The following is a 24,943-nucleotide window of genomic DNA, read 5'->3' on the forward strand; positions in this document are numbered from 1 at the left end:
ACGCTATTTTCAGTTTGCAAGAGAATTCTGTACCAAAATATTATGAAAACCCAAGTAAGGCAATGTTTATCAAAGGAGTGTATTATCTCTCACTAAACCAACTAATTCATGTAGCAAAACCATACAAGTTTTAGGCTCACAAAACCCTCTTCAAGTCCAAAATAGAATTTACAACTTGAAAATTAAATTGGACTTAAAAGCATTTGCATTGAAGTAAACTTCAGTGTTTCTTGATCAGACCAACTAAAATAAGGGTACTCTATATCTTGCCATAGAGAAAGAAAAGCATCTGCATGCACATGACAGGGGGAGATTATATGGTTGTGACACCTATCAGAGAAACAGAATGTAATTTATCACCTTTAGAAAAACAGAAAAAATTCAGTCAGGGGAGAATTAGAATGAGTTATATATCAAAAACTCTATTTAATCCATGATATTTTTACCATGGCATTTTTCAGATGCTTGAGTTAATTTCCTAATTTGATCTGTCCCACTAGAGCACAAAGGCTTATGTCAGAAAAAGAATAGAAGTTAGCTGTAGGGAACAGGGAAAGGCTGGACAACTGTGTTGCTTTCAACTGAAACCAGTTGTTGAACTTCAACCTCTGGTGCAAAGCCTTTAATACTATTGTGGGAACCTAACCCTTGGGGAAGTGAAATTCACTCTCAATTTTTTTCCACAACTCCGAGTGAGTTCCAAATCAAAAAGCGGATTGTGAAACCTCATTAATTACTCAAAAATTAATTTTAAAACCCTAAAAGTGTCACCTGTTTAAAAAAGAAACACCTGTATTTCTGTGTCTTAGATTCACTAAGACTGTTGTGGTATTGACAACAAACCTAAATAGAACTAGAACCATGGACTTTTGCAATAAAAATTTGTTTTACTTCTCAAGCCTTCTTCAAAGAAACTTGAAAATGGAAAGTCAGTTCACCTTAATTATACAAGGTTTTACAATAATAATTTTTTAAGATCCTAAGAAAATTTTCATTGTAGGAAAGTGGTAGTGAAGTGTGGTTTTGAACAAAGACAGCTTGAAGTCAAACAATTAAGATATTTTAAACAGTGGTGCAGTGTTATAATATCAAACTAATTATAGTCTGGATTTATCAGCAAAATTAAAATCTTTGCTTCCAGTTTTTTGAAATGTTGGAATAGCAAGTCATTCTTTTAGGATAAACTCAGAATATTAATATTTCACCATTTATATTCCAAGAAATAATATAAATTGATCTTTTAAGATGCTCCAAACTATTGACCTTTTGACTAGTACTATATATTATTTCATAAATCCATTTTCTCAGAAAAGAAAAATATAAATGCCCAGCACATGCATACAACACACAACTAGAGGAGACAAGAAGGCAAGCAATACACTGCTCTGAAGAACTTCTGCCAAAGCCTATGAAACTTTTCAGAGTAGATACACAGCAATTTACAGAGAAGAGCTGCTGCTAAGGACTGTGTGAGAATGATGCAAGGGAATATACACAGCTAAATACTTAATCCAAACAACTAAAATTCAGGGCAAACTCTAATTATAAATGGAAGTAACACTTAACTTTTTGGAAAATACAAGAAAATTTGCAGAGAAACTTTGATGAGACATTCAGATAGACAGCATGTGAATCGCAAAATGTTATCTGCACAGACAGCATTCAAGTGATCAAGAGGGCTGCCAGTGGCACAGAAGCAGCACAGCTGGCAGCCACAACTGCTCTCACAGCATTGTGCTCAGCCTGCAGCACCAGCCATGAAGTGACCTGGACTCACGAGCAAAACCTGAGCATTCTCTTGATATATCGGTGTATAAAGCACATCACAAAGACATGGTGAGTGAAGCCTGACAGCTTGCTAAGCAGAACAGGAAAAAGAACAGAGGAAAAGATCTTTTTTCAGTCTGTAATGTCTGATCTCTTAGCATCCTTATCTTTAGGGCACATAACTAAATCTGCTGCAGTATTGTGATAAAGAGAAGACACAGGGTGTGAGTAGATAGGTGTGCCATCTCCTTAAATACAGCTCTTAAATAAAGCTCTGCTTTTTGCTAATGTGTGAAATGAGGACAGCAACTACTACACCAAGCAGGATGACTCCGAAAGAGCCTAGCTGACAGGAGGAACATGAGGGAGTCCACACAGTGCAGGACATCTACCAAACTCTGACAGGACTCCTCAGTGAGGGGAACATACACCCACCCTGCCACACCACACAGCAATCCCTGACAAAATTAAGGAGGGAAGACACAGCATCACGTTACAGTTTATGCAGTAACACCTCAGTTGTTCAAGGAGCATTGTGCTTTTCAGCAGCAGATCAAGACCACTAAAAAAGTCAGGCACAAAGATGAAAAACCACAGTGACACTCTTGCCAAGACCAATTCAACACTGCTGTCAACACCCCTAACACCAGGGAGTAGGATACAGCCACATAAGTGGGTCCTTATGCACTGCCAAATGACAGGAGAGGTGGGAAATGGCTTAGTGCCTGGCTCTGGTGAAGGAAGGAGGCACTAAGGCAGGTGAATAAACATATGCTATATTGCCAGCAGAGCAGCACAAGTAGCTACTTTATCTTCAGTTTGGCATGGCTGTACAGAGAGGTTCTGTACAGTGCCAGGAAGCCTCTCTTGTTCACAGACTATTCCACAATCATCACACGGGCTCAGGCAACATCAAATCTACAAGTACAATACACAACAACAAAGGAGATGGCTGTATCTCATCTAAGACTGCCTAATCAGTTTGTCCCTAAAAAATATTGGTGCTGGAAACTACAAAGGTACAGGAGCTTCAGTCGGCAATGTGGTTTGGTCAGAGTATGCGCTTGTTTTATAGCCGCAGTTGAAGGTGGCTTCAAGCAACAGTGACTGAAACTTGAGCTCCTAATCCAAGGTCCTTCAAGGTTTGAAATGGAAGACAGGTATTAAAGAACCAAAATGGAACTTTGGCAAAGGTATTTAAAGTTGGGACAAATCCAAAAATATCAACTTAATTTGCAGCAGAAAAAAAATTGGGTCAGACAGGAGAAAAGCAGATAGCATGGACAGCTAATCAGAAGAGGAGACAGGCTGCATCAGACCAAAGATCCACCTAGTCCAATCTTCTGTCCCTGACTATTGCCAGCAGCTGATGTCTAGCGAAAAATACAAAGACACACAAAGCATGTGATTACCCTTGCCAGAATATTTTCTGGGGATATAGCAAGCTGGGACACAAAACACAAAGTGCCAAGGATGGTATTTAACTTTTTTTGTCTCCAAGTTCATCAGAACTTTTCTGAACCATGAAAACTTTACCACCCGTAATGCTCATAAAGCAAATTGTAACCTAACTCCATGCTTCCATGCTGTGGGAAGCACATCTTTGTTTCCAGTTTGTCTTTCGCTAGTTACATTTGAGATTCATTAACCCTTGTACAGGAAGGCAGTGTATGGTTGCTCCCTGTTCACCTTTCAGTCCTATACAGGGAATACACCCCTACCATATGCCCCCTCATTTACCTCTTCAACTATTTGGTCATTCACAGATTTTGATCATCATCTGTGTGCTTTTTCCAGTTCTACTACATCCCCTCTGAGATCCAGAGACCAGCATTGTTAGCAAGCACTAACCTATTATTTTCACAGAACCTGCAAAACCACATTCAAAAGAATGAAGTTCACCACTGAACATTTTTAAATTATTTATCCTATGTGAACTGCTTTATGATTATTTTCATTCATCATTACCTCAGAGTAGCAAGGTCTTTCTCCAGTTCTCCATCTTCATATTTGCTAATTTTAATACCCTTGTATCACCAGACTATGTAATTTCAGTATTTGCATCTTGTCAAGATCATCTGTAAATATACAGTACAGCACAGAGAGCTACCCTTTTTAGGCTGATGAGTTATCATTTATTAAGATCAATATTTTCACTCAGGTTCCATTAAAAATATTTTTCCACAAAGTGTTCACATATAGAAAACCTGACTCACCATCTTCCATCTGGATCATTAACAGCTCTGCTTTCAAATTTGGAATGGATTCCTTGGGTACCTAAACACAATGCTCCCTCAAAATAAGGAGACGGACAGGATGGGGCCTTGAACAACCTGGCAACCATGGCGGGGCTGGATCTAGATGATCATTAAAGTTCCAATCCAAACTATTAAAGGGACAATTGAGACAAACTGCTGGGTGACTTCATGGTACTGTATGACCAGGAGATAAAAAGCAAATGAGGTTCTATGCGTGTACATATAAAATTATGTATATCAGAAAAATAATAACTAACTGTTATTATTAAACACATGAACATATCTTAAGTGTTCACTAAACACATGAGAAACTATTAGCAATCAAGGATAAGATCTTGTTATTATGATATAAGAAATATTGTAACTAAATATTCAGAAAGAAAAGATGGCAACTCAATGCTAAATAGCAGTCCAAAAAAATCAAATCTTAGGAATTCAGACAAAGCAGACGACAACATGAAGATCATGTGTATATCCATGGTTCACTAATATATTGAGTATTGTATACAATAGCCCTTCCTATCTCAAAAAAAAAAAAAAAAAAAGAAAATAGAACAAGACAATCAGGGATACAGACTAGTTTCCACACGAAGTAATGACATAACTTTTTTCAAAGGATGATGGGAAGTGGAGAGAGGTACTTGACAGAGGTCTACAAAATTATTAGGGAGATATAGAGTTTAGCTAGGAATCAGCTATTTATGATGTCATTTAATAAAGCAAGAAAAAACCAAAACAAAATAGGTCAGCAGGAGCCAGACTCAGAGAAAACTAATCTGTGAAACTTCTTGCAAAAGGATATTGTGAGTACTAAAAGTTTACAATGGTTCAAGTGAACAACAGTCAACTACATGAAAAAGAAAACTACTGTGGGTTACTGAAAATACATATTAAGTATATTTAGTGCAGGCAGTCCCTTACTAAAAAAACGGGAAAGAACTAGAGGGAACTATAATTTATATTATCTGTGGTCTTGTACTTTTCCTTAGGCATCCATGTATGACTACTGCTGAATACACATCTTTACTCTACTCTAGAATTTTACATTCATACATTATGTTTGGGAAGATGGAGAGAGGACAGAGAAATTATGCTCCCTGTACAACATAAATTTAAATTATTTGAACTAATGAGATGCAACTCAAAATATTGTGCATAATTTTCTGTCAGTTACTTGAAAGAAGCTTCCACCCTAAAAGTGTTGACTAGCTAGCTGTTATGGGAATGGCATCATAAAGCAAAACAATTCAACTCAAGTAAACTCTTCTTCTCTGGCACTTATGTGAAGTTATTTTGAAAAAAATATATATTATAAACACTCAGGAACTCCAAATATCATTTGTTCTATCACTTCAACTTCTATTTTACACATGTTCTCCCTTCCACTTTGTGTTGGGTTTTGTGCTGTCTCAGTGTTTCCATACAGATTTTCTTGCCTCTGCCTCACTTCAGAAAATACTTGGAAATGCCTCTAATCTTTATACTCAAATAATTTGATAGCTTGAATGCAGAGAACTAATATATTAGTCCACATTTCCTAACCTCAAGATTATCTGTATCTTAATAAAGTTGGTGCAGACATCCAGGGTCAGATTTTTGACAATGAAAATTCACAGAATATATTTTAAATCACTGACAGTCAGATACAGCAATGTTACAGTTTGAATAGAAAGAAAAAGTTAATGTAAAAACTGATTGTTACTTCTGGCAGTTGCAAAACATATGACAGTAATTTTTATATAGGTAACAGGACAAAAATTTTAGACTGCTAAATGCCTGAGCTTCCAGAGAAACAAACATATTAAAAACCACAACAAATGTGATTTTTCTATCTACTTTGTTACTTCAAGGAACTCTCAATACTTTAATTTACCAAAAAAAAAAAAATTAAATCTCTTATGAATAGCCATAAACAATTGCTGTAAAAGAACTGCAAAGACTTATGATTCTCTTTCCACAAATAAGTTACTATGTAAAACTGATGAAAAAAAGGACAATAATTTCCAAAATCTTGTTGCCACTTGATACAATATTCACATCTCTTAATATTCTTTTCACTTTTCTAAATGGTTTTGGTAGGATATTCCTCAACATTTATCTAAATTCTAGTATTTTCTACCTTTCCCATAGAAAACACATTACAGGCAAATCCTGACTACATCCAATACCGTGGAAGCTTGCTTTGTTTTGGATTAAGGCATTTTTTCCCTCATTTCATTCAGCACATATACACCTATTTATGACATGGCACTACTTGCATAAAAGAAAGAAGTCTACAAAGATTTCTACGTTGTTTGCTAGAGAAGTGATCACACACTTTTAGTGACACAGAACTTCCTTCCCCAAGTAGATTAGGCTTTTACCACATCATGAAATATTTAAAACCATACAAGACCCTACAGCACGCAGCAAAAAACAGGGCAAAAGTATCCTTTTTAATTCATTTGTTGGTCACTATCAGTTGTCAAGGCTGATAAAAGGACAATCTGTTCCTGGACATTTTGTTGAGCTGGTAGCTGGTGATGGGAACAAGAGAAGAGATTCAAGTTTCACGTGCGTTTTCAGAAGTTTTATTAAAGTGTTGATGGCTGCAGTATTGAATTGCAAAAAGTGATTTTAATTTGCTTCCATCTGGCAGCTAGTAAATAAGATTTCAATAACCACTAACAATTGTTCAGTAATAATTTTAAAGCTGAAAATTAAAAAAAAAAAGCATGAGAGAGGCTTACATTTACTTCTAAGAGAAAAAGCACTCATGGATAGAGCAATAGTCATATCCTCAAAATATTAAAATAGTTCAATCAACTAGCTAGAGATTTCTTTCTTTGTGTGTGTGTGAACTTAAATTGCCATGCATATGGTGATGCAGAAAAAATTAGGCATATTTATCAAAACATGCCACAGATTAAAAAAAAAAAAAAAAGGAAATTGCTTCCCATCACCATGTTTAGACTATAACATACAATTTACATACATGAAGCCTAAATAAATAAACAAATCCTCTGGGTTTGCCTTTAATACATAACAGCTGCCTCCTTCAGGTTCCCTTACATTTCAGGTCCAACACTTTGCTCTAGCCTTTGCCTTCACACTACACAGAACAGCAGCCATGTCAAGAAATCCCAGCTCTTGCTTGAGAGCCAAGCAGCACAGCAGAAGGGCATCCAAACCTCTCACCAGAAAGGGCCTGAGGAAAAGGAATTAAATGGGAAAAGGAGTGAGAAGGAGGATGGTGCTACATGTTCTAACACCTTCATGCTTCTCTCACATTTCTAGTTTCTACTTCCTCATAATTGCTGAGGTGACCATCAAAGAGCTTCTTCTCTGTTCAAGATTCTCAGGTATAACTGCATCAAAGCAAAAATTAGTTCAGGAAATCAGAAACATAGATTATTTATAATACTGCTATGCTAACATACTTTTTTATAAAGAATATGACACATTTTTTGATACATATCTATATATATAAATTACATGCATGTGGTTTTTTTGATATACACATATATGTTTACATTATTTACATATTTATTCCATGTACACTACTATTTTTTTACAGAAATACAGAACTTTGTAACTCTATCAATGAGGATTTATGTCCTCAACCACAACTACTTACAAACAATGGCAGCAAATTTGGCAATGTAGCTACATATAGATTCAAATGAATATGCCCTAACACTTACCAAATGGGTATGATATTTTTAAAAGTGAATTACTAAAGTAATGGGAGAGGGGTATGTTTAATAACAATAATTTAAACCAGTGCTATCACTGATCATCTTTACAATATTAAAAAAAAAAAAGTGGTGCAGACAAAAAGGCAGAACTTTGTGGGTCATGGAGGAAAAACTTAAACTAATATCTGCAATAATACTAAAGTTGTTTATAGATGTTTAGTGCTACTTTCCAGATTCATCTTTGGAGGCTGCTCTATAGGATTCTCTTGAGACGCTTGGTGAAAGTTGTTAAGCTACAGGCAGAATAATGGTTTTTGCCTTTTATACACTGTCTGAAAATTCACCATAATGCACAGTGAATGCTAATGCACTTACAAAAGTGCCGTGCTTGTGGGTGGTATAGGTGCATTTCGTATAATTTGGACAGCAAAGAATCTGGTCCCAATGATGAATTTATCATGACTGGAGATGTTAAAAAGCCAGCAGCTGTGGCTCAGGGAAAACTTTCACAGTAGAGTTTTTTTCTGATATAAGCAGCAAAGGCATATAGGCTATCTGTGCAAGTCCCAGGATGCAGTGATGGGAGACGAGACAGTCCTGTCAGCGGCAGCCCCCTGTCAGTAGCGAAGCCATCAGGGGCTTGCCGGCGGCTCAGCACCCTGGCCAGCTCCGGCAGCTCCGGGCGGGCAGCGAGCGGGGCCAGGCCGGCACGGCGCCCCGAGCCCCGCCGCTGCCTTCCAGTGGACCACAGATATTAATGAGATGCTACCAGGTCAGACAGAATGTTCAGAAGGACGCATGTGAATAACTTGTATCTTAATAAGAATTTTCAAGGAGATCTCTGATTTAAAGGTTCCTGAAACATAGAACACTCCACAAGATAACTGATGTTAAAGTTTGGAAAGGATAAATTAAACTACTTTGTTAACTTTGGGCCACCAGCTCAACATCAATTCCAGACAAACAAGGGGACTTGACTAATAAAGAACTAAAGGAAGACACTATAGCTATGGCCATTTAATTAAGTTCCCTGTCCTACCAAACTAACTTTTTACTACGGCATTACAAGTTTGGTCTGTAAGGATAATAGTTATTATGGAACTTCTTACTTCTGTAAGACATCTAAGTTTATATCACACTGTAGTGTCTTTCAGCCAGAAAATCAATAGATCATACACAAAATAATAGGTCCCAAAATATAACTGAACTGAACAAATATCTCTCTAATTAGGAATCCATAGGAATCCATTTCCTACTTAATACTGAAACATTTTTTACTCAGGAAAAATTATGACGTTTGTAGTTGATACTGAGATCAGGAAGTGATAAAGGACAAATGGCATCAAGAGGTTGCACAGACAGCAACCAAACTACACACGTGCCAGCTTAGATAAAACAAGATTTTATCCATCAAGGACCAAAGAATAAATGGAAACATTGCCTAACACAAAGGAGTAATCCATTATTGCTGATATATGTATTTGCTGGATTACTAAAGTTATGACAATTATGGATGAATAGGCAAATAAATACTAAGAGAGATCATAATACCTCTCTATCCTCATTGAAAGATTGCTGCTACAATATTATATCCCATTCTGGTGTCCAGAATTATGAAGCTCAGTTCCTTCAGTTTATCTAATAGAAATTGCTTTAGTCAAGGAAATTGCAAAAGATTTTAATTCTGACACACAAATCATACAAGTTAAAGGTCAAATCTTTAGATTCCTTAAATGCATACAAATATCTCCAAGATCTTTAGTTTTCATTAATAATAATACTCTACTAATAGAATATCTCATTAACTCTTTCAATGGATTCCTCATTACTGACAATTCTTAAAAGACAGCACAATGATTTTCTACACTATATCCCCTTATTCAACTACTGCTAGCACACATAATTCAGAGAAGCCCTAGGGAAGCTGGTTTTACACATAAAGTTAGCCTCAATAATCACAACAATTCCTTTGGTCTTCACACAGTCAGACTGAGTACAGTGATGAGGCTTTTGTCTTTGGAAGTTAATTATATAAGCATATTTCATTATGCAAATACAATTATCCTAGGCGTATTTCATTTGCTGGGACTGTCTTAAGTTCAGAAAAAACATTCCAGGGATCAGTTGAAAAAAAAAAAACATGGCAGAACGATGAGGCACGAAAATCAGTAAGTTTATGTATTACAAAAATGGGGGTCAAGAGGCTCTCAAAAATTATAAGAACTTCCTACACATCAGAAGAGTGCAAGATCAGATTTTAAGTATCTTCCAAACCAATGTACAATTATTCCTAAAAACAAAAGAGCAAAATTTCTCAGAAACTTTTACAGGCTTTCAGTTTATCCCTTACTTAAATAATAAAAAGTATTGAATAACAGTGTTACACGTTTTAGGAAATATGGGCTGTATGTAAATAAAGACATTGAATTCCAAATCCCTCCAAATTAAAGCCAGGCTACAAAAATAATCCTGATTGTATTGCTGACCTATAACCCACCATATCTGTATATTTTAAATGTTTGAACACTTGATCTATACAAATAATTTGTCTAACACTGGAAATTTTACTTCAGATTGACTGAGAGGAGATTTAACTTTGTAGATATGGAAACAGTTACACATGACATCATTATGGCAAAGTGTAATAACCCTACACTGATAACAGTAATCTAGAAGTTCTTGAATTTACATAAAGGAAATACAGTTCTATGGTGGTTTTTTAAAAAGTCATTACATTTGCTTGAAGCATATTCAGCTTTAAACTGTGGTGAGATACTTCTGCATTTTAAAATTATTATTTAAACAACAACTAATTTCAACTCTATAAGAGCATAATGTAGACACACAATCATATGGCAAGCAGGGTTATGAGATTTCTGTTGAGGAAGAGGACACATTCAATGATATGGGTGAAATCTGTGTACAGTCAGTGGATTTTTTTGTAATACCAGAAGCGAGAATATAAATAATACAGTTAAGAGTAGTAATATCTACATTCTTATTTATTAAGACCACGACTGAGCTTTTATGTGTTTCAGAGTAAGAAATATAAAAGCACTTCATAATATGCCAACACCAAATATGACCAACATCTACTGCATGGCTACTCGTATGTCGGTCACAGTCCTGATTCAGACCATAAATCAATTCTGCCCAAACCTTTACTCCAGGAAAAAGAAATATTTCAGTGAGCAGGGCCTTACAATAGAATTGAAGTATTAACTGCCAGTTCCAACAAGCCAGACAAAGTACAGCTGCTCCCTGATTACAAGAGGAAAATGGACTGATCAAGGAAAGATACACACAGAAGCACTGCCACATGACTGAGGTATCCTGGGCTCAAAATTAATGAAATATATCAGAACAACAGGAAGAAATGTCCAGCCTGAAATTAGCATGCTGTCCATATTTCCTTCAAATTAACAGAGAAGAAAATGCACCATCACCTCAAAGCAGCCTTTCACATAAAATGTTCCTCTTTCTCTTGTGTCCTCCCTGAACTGACAATAGGCAGGAAAACCTGTCAGCTGAGCACGCAGGCTACAGTAAACGAAAGGATCTGGTTATGACTATCTCAGCTATGCATTCAGGGTGAAGTTGCACATAACAGCATGACCTAGCAAGAGTTACAAACAGATATCAGCCAAAAAACAATACAAACAACTCCATTTTTACAATCATTCTCTGCCAAGTTAGTGAGTTGACTCAGTGTAGCTCAGAGATCAAAGGGCACTAGAAAAGGCTCAGGCAGAGAACATAATTTTCCATTTAAAAGCAGTAGCCAACTGTTTGGTTTAACAATAATGCACATTTTGATCAGCAGGAGCTAATGTGTGGAAAATATTCTTATATCTATGTACATCCATAAAAAAATAACAAGTATTACCAGACAGTCAATAACAGAGCTTCTTTCCTGCACACATCTCCTTCACTGTAAGAGGGGTAACCCTTTACTGGGGTTTGCTCCTCAGCTTCAGCATCAATTTCTTAGTTCTTGGCTGGTCAAGACAAGATCTGACTGGCTTAGCTAGCACGTTGCTCCACAAGACCAGTCAATCCTTTCTTCATACTTATCTATCCTGTGATTCTTTCAAGATTTTTCTCTAACCAGATGAATTATTCAACAGGCTTTCTCACTGGATACACTGTCTTGCTCAAAACTGTAGAACTGTAATTTCACCCAAAACTATCACGATTATTAGAATAATCTCTAGATCTTAATGAAAAAGCACAAAACGTCACACAGAAAAAGAACAGTGATCCAATGTCAATTCCTTTTCTTTAACTCTCAGAGTGTAACCTGACAGTTTGTTCTAGGCTGACTTGACTCAGGGAATTATACTTTGATTTTATTTATAGACTACTGCAGATGGAAAATCAAAGCATCACATATGAACAGGGCATTTAATTCAATCAAACTCAAGGAATACAGAGTCATTCTTCATCTGACACATTTTCTATCAGTTTATAATGCCCATTCTAGATCTATTAAGCTCAAGATGCTGATAAATGAAAGACAAGAAAATAATTATTTCAAGGCAGCATATAACTCAAGAATACAAATACATCCTAAAAAGTCACCAGTTTGATGCTGAAAAGTATATTCTATTTACAGATCACTGCCTCCCTTTTTTTTAATTCTTCAACACTGCAAAGCTAGAGTCATACTTCATATGCTCAAAGTCACACTGCTTGCCACGAGTGGCATTTGAAGCATTACTATGGTGACAAGTAAATTGACAGCTACGAGACACATCCTGCTGATACACCACGTAACCGAGCAATCTAATTCGTACTATGTTGAACAACATTGTATCAAATAAGTGCTGTTAAAACCCTCACAAAACGTTAGTACTCTGAGACAGAGCATGACAAAAGCAACAAATAGTATCTAAGAAAAATCTGGGAAGTGACAGAAAGCAGAACTAACCCCCTCTCAGAATCAATAGACAGCTGTTGACTAAAGACAATTCCCAACTACTAAAAAGACTCAAGCTCTCTCAAGATCTCTCCTAACTGTGGATGACTCTAGTGGAACAAATTTTGTGTAACTTCAGTTGTGAGAGAAGTGTATAAAAAACATAAAATTATTTCTGTATAAAGAGACCAGGATGACACAAAATCTGTTTTTTTACATTTTTCTGCATGCAAACTCCACATTAGTAACCTGTCCCTGCAACAAGTAACAAGTCCCTTTGTAACACCCTAATAGAAAAATATGGCTACATATTAAAGAAACTTGACATCCTCTACAAGCTCTCAAAGCAAGTTCAGCATATTTTATTCTTCCTTTATGCATCAGACAGCTTTGTACAGGAAAGAAAATTACTGTCCTCATCAGTACCATCAGTGATCTGGCAAACTTCATCCCTGAAAGAGGCCTTCATCTCTTCCAACTACTCCTGGCACTTAAATGCAAGGCTAAGCTACATACACACAGTTCTCCAAAAGAAAGAATTAGTGGATACAGTTCCTCATCAGTGCAATTCTTAATCATTGAATAATCTCTTCAGACAATAAGCAACAGCACAAAATAACATTTAAATGATGCAATTCTGTGATGAAAAATTCTCAAACACACGGGACAAGAACCACAGAAAAACATGCCTGAACATAACAATAAAAATATTTTTAACTTTTTAACAAAATAGTTTCATTAAAAACACCCAAGACTTCTTGAGTTTCTCAATCTGCCCTCCTTTCCTCACTCCTCTCAGGTTAAATCTTTCCCTTCTCCCCAGAAATCTTCTCAAGTTTTCCAGGATTCATCTCCATTAATTGAAAAAGAATTTTGAATAATAACTGTTCAAAAGTTATGACTTGTACAACATCCCAAAAATGGGAAAAAGAATTCTCAACCAGATCAAGAGGTGAAGTATCAGAAGGCCAGATTTTATTGCTTGAATTTTCCACTACTTAGGTTTCAAGACTAGTGACCTATAAGCTCCTACAGAGAATGATAGACTATAAATTTAAATGGCTAAGAATGGCATCTCAATTTCACAAGCAGCTTAAAAAAAATCCAAGTTACTAGATTCTGTCAAAAGAACACTACTAAACACCTAGCCCTGAAGCAAGGAGAGGGGAATATTCTGACTCTAAAATGTAAATAAATAATTAAAGTTTTAAAGGATAAGTAAAGACAAAGAAGTTATTATGAAAGAACATACAAGATATAGTCACTAAAATCCAGATGAGATAGTACCCAATATTTCTAACAAAAAGAGGGAAGCCAACTTCCTTCTTTCATTCTGCCACTGCATGACAGAGAATACAGTACAAGCATTAGAGCATTCTACTTGAGCATGGAAAGCAGAAAAATGAAACTACTCCATTTAGCTGTACTCTCTTATCCAACTGAAATAGCTCTTATCTCCACTTCTAAAAATTAACATGTTTAATTACCACTTAACTACCCTAGATACTATACTCTTAAACAGAAAAAAAGTCAAGTAAAAGATCTGAGAAAGTTTCTTTCACCCTAATCCTGAACAAGAAGTCAAGTTCAGAACAAGAAAATTTTAAACACACATGACCCATAGCTCTTAAAGTCCTTAAGATAAACCTTGTATTTTGGCAATTTTGCATGTTTTAATTCTTGCCCACCAATGCTTTAACAATCGGCCCTTCAGACTGATCTGCTAGATCCATGGCACAACTTGCTGCTCTGACAGATCAGTCAAAGGAAGCTCTCCCTTGAGGTGAGAGTGTTTTTGCAGAATGAGGGAGGAAGGACAGTGGCTGGTCCGTGTACCACAACGCATCCCTGGGAGACCACAACTAATCCTGGGGTCTCCTACTGAAAAGGCAGCTGTTTCTCCTCCCCTCCAGCCTAACACAAAGGCTTTGTGTAGTGCTTCCCCAGAGAAAAAGAAACAGACAAGGCAAGACACAGGAACACACAGAAACTGTCAATCTCCTTTGTGAAGTACCAATTCACTCCCATTAGATAAACAAGCCCTTACTAAAACAGAAAACACAGTAGTATATTAACATACCATACACTGCAACTTCACACACTAAACAAATGCTTAACCTTCTGTACACAAATATCTAGCACTGGTAGAAACTGATCGTTTAGAAACCAGTTTTGAACAAGGAAAACCCCACTCATATCTCTCATCTGTCATACTCAAAAATCTTCTTGATATAATCAGCCAGATTGAGAAAAGCCTCTCTGGGATTTGTGATGTTAGAAGTATCAGAGCCTGCAGTATGCAGCAGCACTACAGTGACCCCACTAAACATAAGTGACGTCACGATATTCCAGTCGCTCAATTTGTTCTTCTCATTCTAACTTCATCCTTCCCAAACAGGAAGTTTAAAAAGATGCTGAGTTTCAAGTAAATAATGGTACATCAGGAATATATTAGAGAAGAAAAAAGTATTTTTTAGGGATAATTGGTTCCATCTCCACATTTTTTAAACTGCATCTTGATGCACTGTTTTCAAAGTAACTTTTGACAAATGACTACTCATACTATTGCAGTCAAACTTTCCTATATATAATTTCATTGAAAGGCCAAAAAAATGTTAACAAGTATACCTCTGGCTTAATAAGTTAAGAAAGTTTGTTAAACATAATTCACTCTGAAAGCAAATGAATTATCATCAAAAAAGTATTCAGGACAATATTAACACAAAATAAAAATGCTGGGTATCTTTTTATCATGAATTCATACAATAAAGACTTCAAAAAACATGATGAAAATCAAACAAGAGTAGTAAAATACATCCTAACCTTTTGTTTTCTCAACCCTTCTGTTCTTAAAATGAACTTACATACCTACAAGCATAGCTAGCATGTGTTCAACAGAGGCATGGCATGAACTACACAGAATCCATTTTAAAATCTACTCATTTTTTCCAGAACCATAACACAAAAACTAACCACACACTTTAAGGCTAACAAGATACTTAAATGAATAGAGTATGATTTATTTTTAGGCTGTCAACATTCCTGCAATATAGTTTATTAATTCAGAACATTTAAGCTGAAATTACACTGGTTCTGCACATAAAGTCTAACTAAGAAAGCCACTACAGGGTATTTTACAACTAATTTTCTATAGCCATTTCCAGCTTAATTATAAATACAGTAGAAGGTTCTCTAAATGCTGTGGTATGCTCCAGGGTCCTTCCTTTGTGTCCATCTCTCTCCGCCCCCACGACAATACATCAATATTATCATCATTTGCACTCCCACTTACACTAGCAGTTGTTTCCAACTGCTCTGGCTCACAGCAGAGGTTACAAACCTCGTAGCAAGCTTTGTCCTCTCATTGCTTTTGCTCTAGAGTGACAACAGAAGCCTAAGGATGCCGCTGCAGCTCCAGAGATCATCTGTAGACTTGGGAACCAGGTGCTTTCCCACTTCCTCTTTGTAAAGCTAAAAGTACGCACAATAACGTCTTTTTAACGCCGTTACACACGCAGTTCGTGTTCCCCGGAGCGCCGTGGTGCGCTCACCCGCGGCCTAGCCAGGAATATCTGTATGCACGGATCGATGCAAGTGCCGCTAATGGCTCCAGTACTCAGAGCGCCAGGCGACAGACAGCCCGCTTCCCATCCAGCCGTGCCCACACAGCAGCCGTCACACGCATGCCACAAACCAGAGCTGGAAATACAGACGCAGCTATTTTAAAACAGAGATCTTTCGCCGTCAGAACACGTACATTTCTGTACCATTTGCCTTCTTGCACCAAGTGGGAGGGACAAAAAAAAAATAAAAAAAATCTCGTGCCTTTAAATCTGAGTTCTCAGATTTAGAGGCCGGGGCAGCGGTGACTGCTGCTGGAGCCCGCCAAACCTGCCGACCTTAACTCCACGGAGGGGATCGCCCCGTCCTGCCCCGCTGGAATAAGCTCTTCCCGGGGCGGGCCGTGGTCCCCGGAGCTCCTGCGCCCGGCAAACTCTCTCTCCCGCGGGGACAGGAACCGCGACGCGGCTCCCACGCACCAGCCGCTGGGGCTGGGCCGGCGGCCGCCGGAGCGCGCGGGCCGCGGGCCGCGCCCCGCCGAGGCGGCCAGAGCGCCCGCGGGGACGGGGCGCGGGGTAACGGCGGCGGCCGCGGCGCAGCACCGCGAATCCTCACCTGGAACGGGGCCGAGGCGGCGGCTCTTCGAGGCGGGGCGGCGAGTCCCGGCGGCGCCCCCGGCCCCACAGGAGATGGTGTGCGCGGCGCGGGGCGGGGGCTACAGCAGCGCCCCCCGGCCCAGCCTCCGCCCCATGGCGTGCGGCGCGGTCTCTATGGCGACTGCAGAGCCGGGTCGGCCCGCGGGGAGGGGTAACGGCAGCGCGCAGGCGGAGGGCGCTCAGCGGGTCACGGGGCGGCTCGCAGCGCTCCCCATGGGGGTTGAGCCCCTCGCTGCGGCCGCCGCCATCCCTGCGGCAGTGCCGGCCGGAGCCCGGCCGCGCTCACCCCGCGCCGCCGCCCCCGCGCTCGCCCTTCCTCCGCCGAGGCGCCACCGAGCCCGCTGTCCCCCGGGGCACCGCCCACATCCCGTTTCCGGAGCGGTGATTGGGCAGCTGGCGAGATTCCTCACGGGCGATTGGATCTCAGCTCGGTCAATCCGGGCGCCGAGGGCGGGCACACCTGGACGCGGCGCTGTGCAGTGCGGGGTTGGCTGAGCCGGCGAGTGCCGGTACAACCGCGGCCGCCCCCGCGCAGCCCCAGGACCGAGCTGCGGGATGGGCACCGGAGTTCCCGTTTCCGACGAGCTTCCGAAGGGCAGCGCCCGTGCGGGGGTCGGCGCTGGCCCTGGGCGCTCGCCGCCCCAGGGCCGCTGCCGGCGGGCAGCGGGGTCCTCGTTGCGCTGCCGCCTCCGCCTCAGCAGCCGGGGCTCGGCCGCTTTCCGCACCTGGGCGGGCTGCCCGGGGCCCCATGGGCGCAGGCCGCTGCCCGGCCGCGGATGGGGCTGAGGAAGGAGAGGCCGGGGCGGGGCAGGAGGGTGACCGCGCGTCTCCGGGAGGAGCTCTGTCCCCTTCGGGACACTGCAGACGGCTGTGTTCAGGCTCAGCTCAAATTTGCCCTTGAACATAAATGCCATTCACCATTTGGCTGTACACCTAGGTTTTATTTATCTGAGTTCTGATGGTGCAGCTCATTGTTTCAGAGGAGTTAAAACACCACCTGAAAAGTCATGTGCATCTCCGTTGCTCCGTTGTGCATGTCTTATGGTTGTCAAAGTAACCACCCCAGGACTCCTGGCACCAGACTTCATCTCAATAAGTGCAAATCAATGGATGAGATTCTCTTCTCCCAGCAGCTCTGAAGCTGCATGAGAATTTGCCTTTGTCTCCCCACAGTCCTCTGGCAGTTTCTCTGGCTGAGAGCCATCCTAGAGATGAGGCTTTAAACAGTGATCTCAAGGTACAAAAAAGCCTTCAAAGCACAGTGGTAAACCTGTCTCTAACTTACCTAAAGTCTGGAGTAAGGGCTAAAAGTTATGAGAAAAAGATGGTAGCCTTTGATTCAGATGAACACTCTTTTTCTTCATGTACCAAAACTCTGCAAAAGTGTTTATGTTTACAGCCTTAAATAAAAAAAATTAATAATTGCACATTTGTAATGGATTTGTAATGAATTCAGTCATTAAATATCCTCAAGATGTTGATTGAGATCTCTGGTCATGGGAATGACAGAACATTGTGCTTATGGCTCTGGCGTCACCTGTCAGGGCTACAGGCTGTCACTCAGACTGAGGGTCAAAGTGCCCGTGCTACCAGCTTGTTCCCAAACTGAATTTGTCCAGAAAGTATCCAGAAGTGCTTTATTTTCATGAAGAGGAAAGTAAAGCTTTCGATGTCATTGGGGATGCTTATAGGAAATAACAGAGCATGCTGGAAGAAGGTTACTTGAATGCTAAGGGGAGAAAATAGGACAGGATAATGAAGAAGACACATGGTAGGAAGAGAAGTAAAACTGTGATGCACAGCTGAAATGGATTTCTAAAATAGGGATTGTTAACCTGGGGGGTGGGAATGAAAGAACTATAATAAATGTCACACTGGAGAGGAATGGTTGTTATAGTATAGAGGAAATGTATTTGAATATCTGTATAGAGGCTTTGCCCCAGAGGTCCTGGTTGCCCTTGATGGGCTGCAGCTGTGATGTCCTTAATTGGGCTGCAGCTGTAACCAATGAAGATGACGGGATAAAAGGGGGTGGGTTAGGCAGTCAGGGAGAGCCTTAGAGGAGCCCTCACCTGGGAGTGGGCAGCATACAGCAGAAGGAGTCAGTGAAGATCTGCAGCCATGAGAATATGCCCAAGAGGTATGGACTTTTGAAATCTGATAACAGCAATATGGGACTCTAGAGAAATAATAGAAGAACAACAATTGGTGACCCCTACATGATAGTTAACAGAAAATAAGACAGCCGAGAGCTGTGGCAGCCAAGATCTGCAACAGAACAGCCAAGAGCTGTGGTGATGGTTGAAGATAAGCCAGCTGAGAGCTGTGGTGGCCAAGAGCTGCAACAGAACATAGCCTTTGGGTCAAGGAGCTGTGAAAGAGTATGGCCTTTGAGCAAGGAGCTATGTGTGTTGAACATGGCCTGTGAGTTATGGAGAAATATAAGTGTTGAACATGGCATATGAGTCATGGAGAAATATATGTATTATACTTGAACATCTGTACAACTGTTAACTTATATAAAAGAAAATGGGGAAATGTAGTTGAAGGAATGTATTTGAATATGTGTATAGAGGCTTTGCCCCAGAGGTCCCGGTTGCCCTTGATGGGCTGCAGCTGCGATGTCCTTAATTGGGCTGCAGCTGTAACCAATGAAGATGACTGGGATAAAAGGGGGTGGGATAGCCAGTCAGGGAGGGCCTTGAAGGAGCCCTGACCTGAGAGAGAACAGCATGCAGCAGAAGGAGTTAGTGAAGATCTGCAGCCATGAGAATACACCAAAGAGGTATGGACTTCAGAAATCTAATAACAACAACAGGTTGTGGACAACTGGAAAATCAAGAACAGGGAATTTGTGGTAAAAAAATGGAATGGCCTGCACTGTCACAGGACTGCATGGTGTTTCAGTTTGTGAGGGGAAATGCTTAGGTAACTCAGAGGGGAGGAATGGGAGTGCTGGCATCATCTGTAGGGCAGGGAATCAACATTTTGGGGGTAAAATTGAGGAGTTTTATAGCCAATTGATAGTGGGAATTACTGCCACACATATAGCATACATTTCTGGTGGGAAAATCTAGAAGGATCTCTAGGGGGAATAGTTGGTTTTGGGAAAAGGTGGGAAAAATCTGAGGTAACTTGGGAAGGATGGACAGAGAAAATTTTGTTTGAGGTAACTAGGAAGGATGGGCAGAGAAAATTTGACAAAACCTGAGGTAATTTTTAAAGGGCAGAAAGAAAATTTTAACGGTAAAACCTCAGGTAATCAGGGGAGTAAATTAATATTTTTAAAGGCGAAATCTGAGATAATTTTTACAGGACAAATAAGGAACATTTGTGAGGGCAAATCTGAGGCTATAATCATGAGGGGGAAAAAATATTGGACATATTGGAGAAAAAATATTAGATGTATAGGACATATTGCAGATAAAACCCAAGATAACCATTAGGTGGCATTTTGGTGCTTAAATCAGAGGAGGTATATAGATGTAGATGAAGATATTATGAAGGGAAAATCTGAGGTAATCTCAATGAAATAGAACATTTTGGAATGAAAAATCTGAGGTAATCTTTAAGGACCAGAATGAATACTGAGGGAGAGGTTGGTGACACTAGTGATGATGAGGAGGTGTGAGGGTCACTGAGGGTGTGTGAGGATCTCTGAGGGCAGGTGGATAAGGGCTGTGTTGCTGAGGGGCACCGCAGGGGGTTTTTCCTACCCGGGACGGTGCCCGCGCCACTCAGCACTGAGGGCGGTTACTGGAAGCTGCTGTGGCTGCCGCTAGTGGGCAGCCTCGGCCCTCAGGTCCCCTCAGCCCCGAGGGCGGGACCGCGAAGCCACTGTGGCTGCTGCGAGGGGGCGCCCTGGCCCCTTAGAGCCCCTCAGCCCTGAGGGCGGTTACTTGAAGCCGCTGTGGTCGCTAGGGGGCGCCCTCGCCCCTCAGATCGCCTCAGCCCTGAGGGCGGTTACTCGAAGCCGCTGTGGCCGCTAGGGGGCGCCCTCACCCCTCAGAGCCCCTCAGCCCTGAGGGCGGTTACTCGAAGCCGCTGTGGCCGCTAGGGGGCGCCCTCACCCCTCAGATCGCCTCAGCCCTGAGGGCGGTTACTCGAAGCCGCTGTGGCCGCTAGGGGGTGCCCTCACCCCTCAGAGCCCCTCAGCCCTGAGGGCGGTTACTCGAAGCCGCTGTGGCCGCTAGTGGGCAGCCTCGCCCCTCAGATCCCCTCAGCCCTGAGGGCAGTTACTCGAAGCTGCTGTGGCTGCTAGGGGGCGCCCTCACCCCTCAGATCCCCTCAGTGCTGAGGGCGGGAACTCGAAGCCACTGTGGCTGCCGCTCTCGGCGAGGTGTCAGGCGGGGAGCCACCCGCGGGCCGGAAGGTGCCCTCAGGCAGCCCCTGGGGTGAGGCAGAGGAGGAATGGACGGCCCTCACGTGTCTGCACGGTGTTTCGGTTTGCGGGAGGAAGAGATGAGGTAAGCCAGAGGGGAGAAAAAGAACTTCATGGAGGAGGAATGCTGGAATTCTCTGGCATCACCTGGAGAGCACGGAATGAACATTTTGGGGTAAAATTGAGGAGTGTGGGAACAAAAGCTGCAGTAATCTGTGGCAATTGTGTAATGGACATTTTTTGGAAGAAAAACCTATCTCTAGGGGAGAAAATTAGTTTTGGGGAAAGGTCTGAGGTAATTTGGAGAGGTTGGGCAGAGAAAATTTTGTGGTAACACCTGAGGTCATTTTTAATGGCCAGAATGACTATTTTGGGGGTTAAAATGTAAGGTAATCTGCAAGGGACTGACAGAATACTTGGAAAGAAATCCTGAGGTAATCTGTAAGGACCACAGTGAGCAATGAGGGAGAGGTTGCTTTCCAGGTGATGCTGAGGGGATGTGAGAGTCACTGAGGGAATATGAGTGTCAATGACAGAAGATATGTCCCTGAGGGAGTGCCAGGTGTCCCATGTGTCACTGAGGGAGTAACAGGTCACTGAAGGACCGTCTGATTCCCTGGGTGCTGCTGAGGGACCATGAGTGTTCCTGAGGGGAGGTAGATGTGAAGCCTAAAGCTGGGTAAGAAAACAAAACTCTACATTCAGAGGGCTACAGAGCAGGTGTTTGTTTATTCAGCTGGGAGTGAGGTGAATCTCTCTTCCAAACCTCACTTGATGTTGTTTTGCCTTCTGTATGATTCTAAAATGTAAAGTCACAGTTACAAGGTATCATTAGGATACTCATATTTGTGTAAAGCTGCGTCATGGTTCTATGAGAGTTTGTTGATTTCACACCTGCATCAGTTTCTTTGTGATCCTCAGTCTTCTGGTGGTCTTTTGATGAAGACTTCTTTAGTCTTCCTTATGTTTGAACTTTTTACCTCTGTCTTCAGGACATGTCTGGTGCGTCTTGGGTTTTTTCAGTCTATTATGTTTTTAGCTACTTTTGCAGTTTGCAAGATTTATTACGATTTGCTGTTTTGGTCTTGATGGTGCTTGCTATGTCATTGGCTTTGGTGTCTTGCTTGTTTCTCTTGCACATCTTGGTACAATATTACTTGTTACCATTGCTTGATACAATATAACGTGTAGCCTTTTGTTACATACGGCTTAGGATTCAGATGCTGCTTGTGTTCCTCTACGGGGGAATATGAGAGTCATTTGAGGGGAGGCAGGTGCCCCATGTTCCTCTGAGGGGTCATGAGAGTCACTGAAGGGATGGCAAATGCCCTGCGTGTTGCTGAGAGGGAGGCAGGTGCCTCGGGTGTGGCTGAGGGACCTGTGACAGAGGCATGCGGTGTACCCTGCATGTAACTGAGGTGTTGGCAGATGCCAAGCGTGCCACTGAGGGTGTGTGAGGATCTCTGAGGGGGGATGCGGGTTGCCGGCTGTGCCTGCGGGCACCACAGGGTCCCTGATGGGGATCCGGTTACGCCGTAAAAACGTCCCTCCCTGAGGGTCGGGGGGTGGGCGCGTTCCCTCGTGCGGCCGCCGCCTCCCGAGTGGCACCGCAGGGCGCGATTCCTGCGCATGCGCGATGGCCCTGCCCCGCCGCTTCTGTCAGCCACAGAGGCGGGAATTCAAACCTGGTGTGTCTGCCCGGAGCAGCGGCCTCGCACCACGGGCCCCTCAGCGCTGAGGGCGGGTCGCTGGGCGGGGTTACATGCGCGGGCCAGAAGGCGCCCTCGAGCTGCCCTCGGGTGAGACAGAGGAGAAATGGAGGGCCCGCCTGCACGGTGTTTCTGTTTGCCAGGGGTAGAGAGGAGGAAACTCACAGGGGCAGCAAGAACTGCAGAGGGGACCAATGCTGGAATTTCCTGGCTTCACCTGTGGGGCAAGGAGTGAATATTCTTGTGTAAAATTTGGTAGTGTGGGAACAAAAGCTGCGGTAATTTATTGAGGTCATAGAGCAGATATTTTTTTTGCAAGAAAATTACAGGGGATAACTACGGAAGAAAATGGTTTCTGGGGCAAAGTCTGAGGTATTTTGGGGAGAGGGGGCAGAGAAAATTTTGTGATAAAACCTGAGGTAATTTAAACAGCTAGGAGGAACATTTTTTATTTGAAATCTCAGTTAATCTGCAATGAAATAAATCAAAGTAAAAAAGGAGTTTCTATGGTAGAGAACTTTAGAGGAGCAAAACCTGTGTTAATCTGTAGGAGATATTTTGGAGGGAAAATCTGAACGAGTGTATGGGGAAGAGAACATTTTTGGGATAAAATCTTAGGTGACGTATAGGACATGGCTAGGGGACGATTTGGGGGGGAAATCAGGGTTTTCTTTTGGGGGGTGCCAAAGTGACTTTCTCTTCAGGAAACCTGAGGTAATCTAGCTAAAACAGCTGGCTAAAAAATTAACACTTTCTGGACGGGTGAATTTGGGGTATTTTAGAAAGGAAAAATGACCACATTTGAGGGAGAATCTGTTACAACACAGCAGTAGAAGGCAGCATCTCTGATAGACAATCTGGGATGGTTTAAAAGGGAAAGAGGTGATATTTTTAGCTGAAAGCCTCCAAGTTTTTAGAAGGGTATTGTCTTGGGCATAGTGGGAGCTGCAGAAAAAATCTCTTAGAAACTCCTTGATGAATCCTGAGGTGCAAAATACTGCCTCATTGCTTTCTAAACTCCTCAGAGAGGAACTTGGGTAAGGGTAATAGAATCCCACCGTCTACCTTTATCACAGGTTTATGCCTAAGAGGTTTGAAAGATGTAAGTGAATCTTTTTAAAGATTCTTACTCAGAATCAAGCATTGCAAACCACAGTGATTCAGGTAAACTGATGTAATTTATTAAGGTAAAAACTACTCAAAAGTATCGCAATGAAAAATAATCCCTCTACCATAAAGACGCAATAAAAACTAGCGTAGTAAAATGCCCGGATTGCTCCGAAAATGCTCCGAAAGGAGCCCGGATTATATTAAACCTACAGAAAAAAACTAACCAATGAATCCTTATGAAAAACAACCGTACCAAAAAGGGACCAAAAATGTCATTACTAATGTATGGGAGGGAACTGAGGGGTGTCTACACTCAGGGAGGGATCAATCCACACAGCAACCCAAAGAAAATTCTCTGCAAAAAAAAAGGGCAACGAATTCTGGCTGCCTTGCTTAGAGTTCAGCTAGTGAGGCTGTTGGGTGGCAGTTCCCTGCAGGCACAGGGTCTGGAGCTTCTCGGGCCTGAGTGTGTCATCGTGTGTTGGTAGAAGCCGTGGGAGGACGAGGCGAGAGCGGCAGCGCCTTCGAGCTCAAGAGTGGAACGGCGAGGCAAGAGCGAGCCTGGAGCTGAAGAGGGACGCGAGGGGCCCTCTGGGCAAAGGGCTTTTCCAGGCCAGGGCGCCTTCAGGGTGCCGCGGCTGGCTTTGCGCTGGGCGACCTCCCTCTGTGTGCAGGGCTGGTCCTTGCTGTGCTTGGGCCTTTTGCCCTTGTGCTCCTTTGGCTGCCCGGAGAGAGGGGCAAGCCTGTAAAGGAGGCTGAGTGCCCCTGTCTCCGCACCGCAGGGGGGAAACAGAGCTCTCCCGGCTCCCAGCCCAGCTACCCTGTAAGCAGGGCAGGGCTTTACCCCAGGCCTGGCAGCTTTCTGCCTGCTGCTGGCCCCTGGCCAGCGTGACCCCCTGTACTCGG

General features: G+C 42.1%; 1 protein-coding gene across 1 annotated transcript in view; it reads right to left on the reverse strand.

Moving 5' to 3' along the window:
* Positions 1-16,915, reverse strand: part of TTBK2 (tau tubulin kinase 2) — a 75,512-nt gene extending 58,597 nt beyond the window's left edge. Inside the window, exon 1 of the mRNA XM_066551774.1 lies at positions 16,797-16,915. The gene's annotated coding sequence lies outside the window, so the exon portion shown is untranslated. The remainder of the gene's footprint in view (positions 1-16,796) is intronic.
* Between the last annotated feature and the right edge of the window lie 8,028 nt (positions 16,916-24,943).

This window comes from Molothrus aeneus, chromosome 6 (assembly GCF_037042795.1).
Source record: "Molothrus aeneus isolate 106 chromosome 6, BPBGC_Maene_1.0, whole genome shotgun sequence".
Taxonomy (NCBI): domain Eukaryota; kingdom Metazoa; phylum Chordata; class Aves; order Passeriformes; family Icteridae; genus Molothrus; species Molothrus aeneus.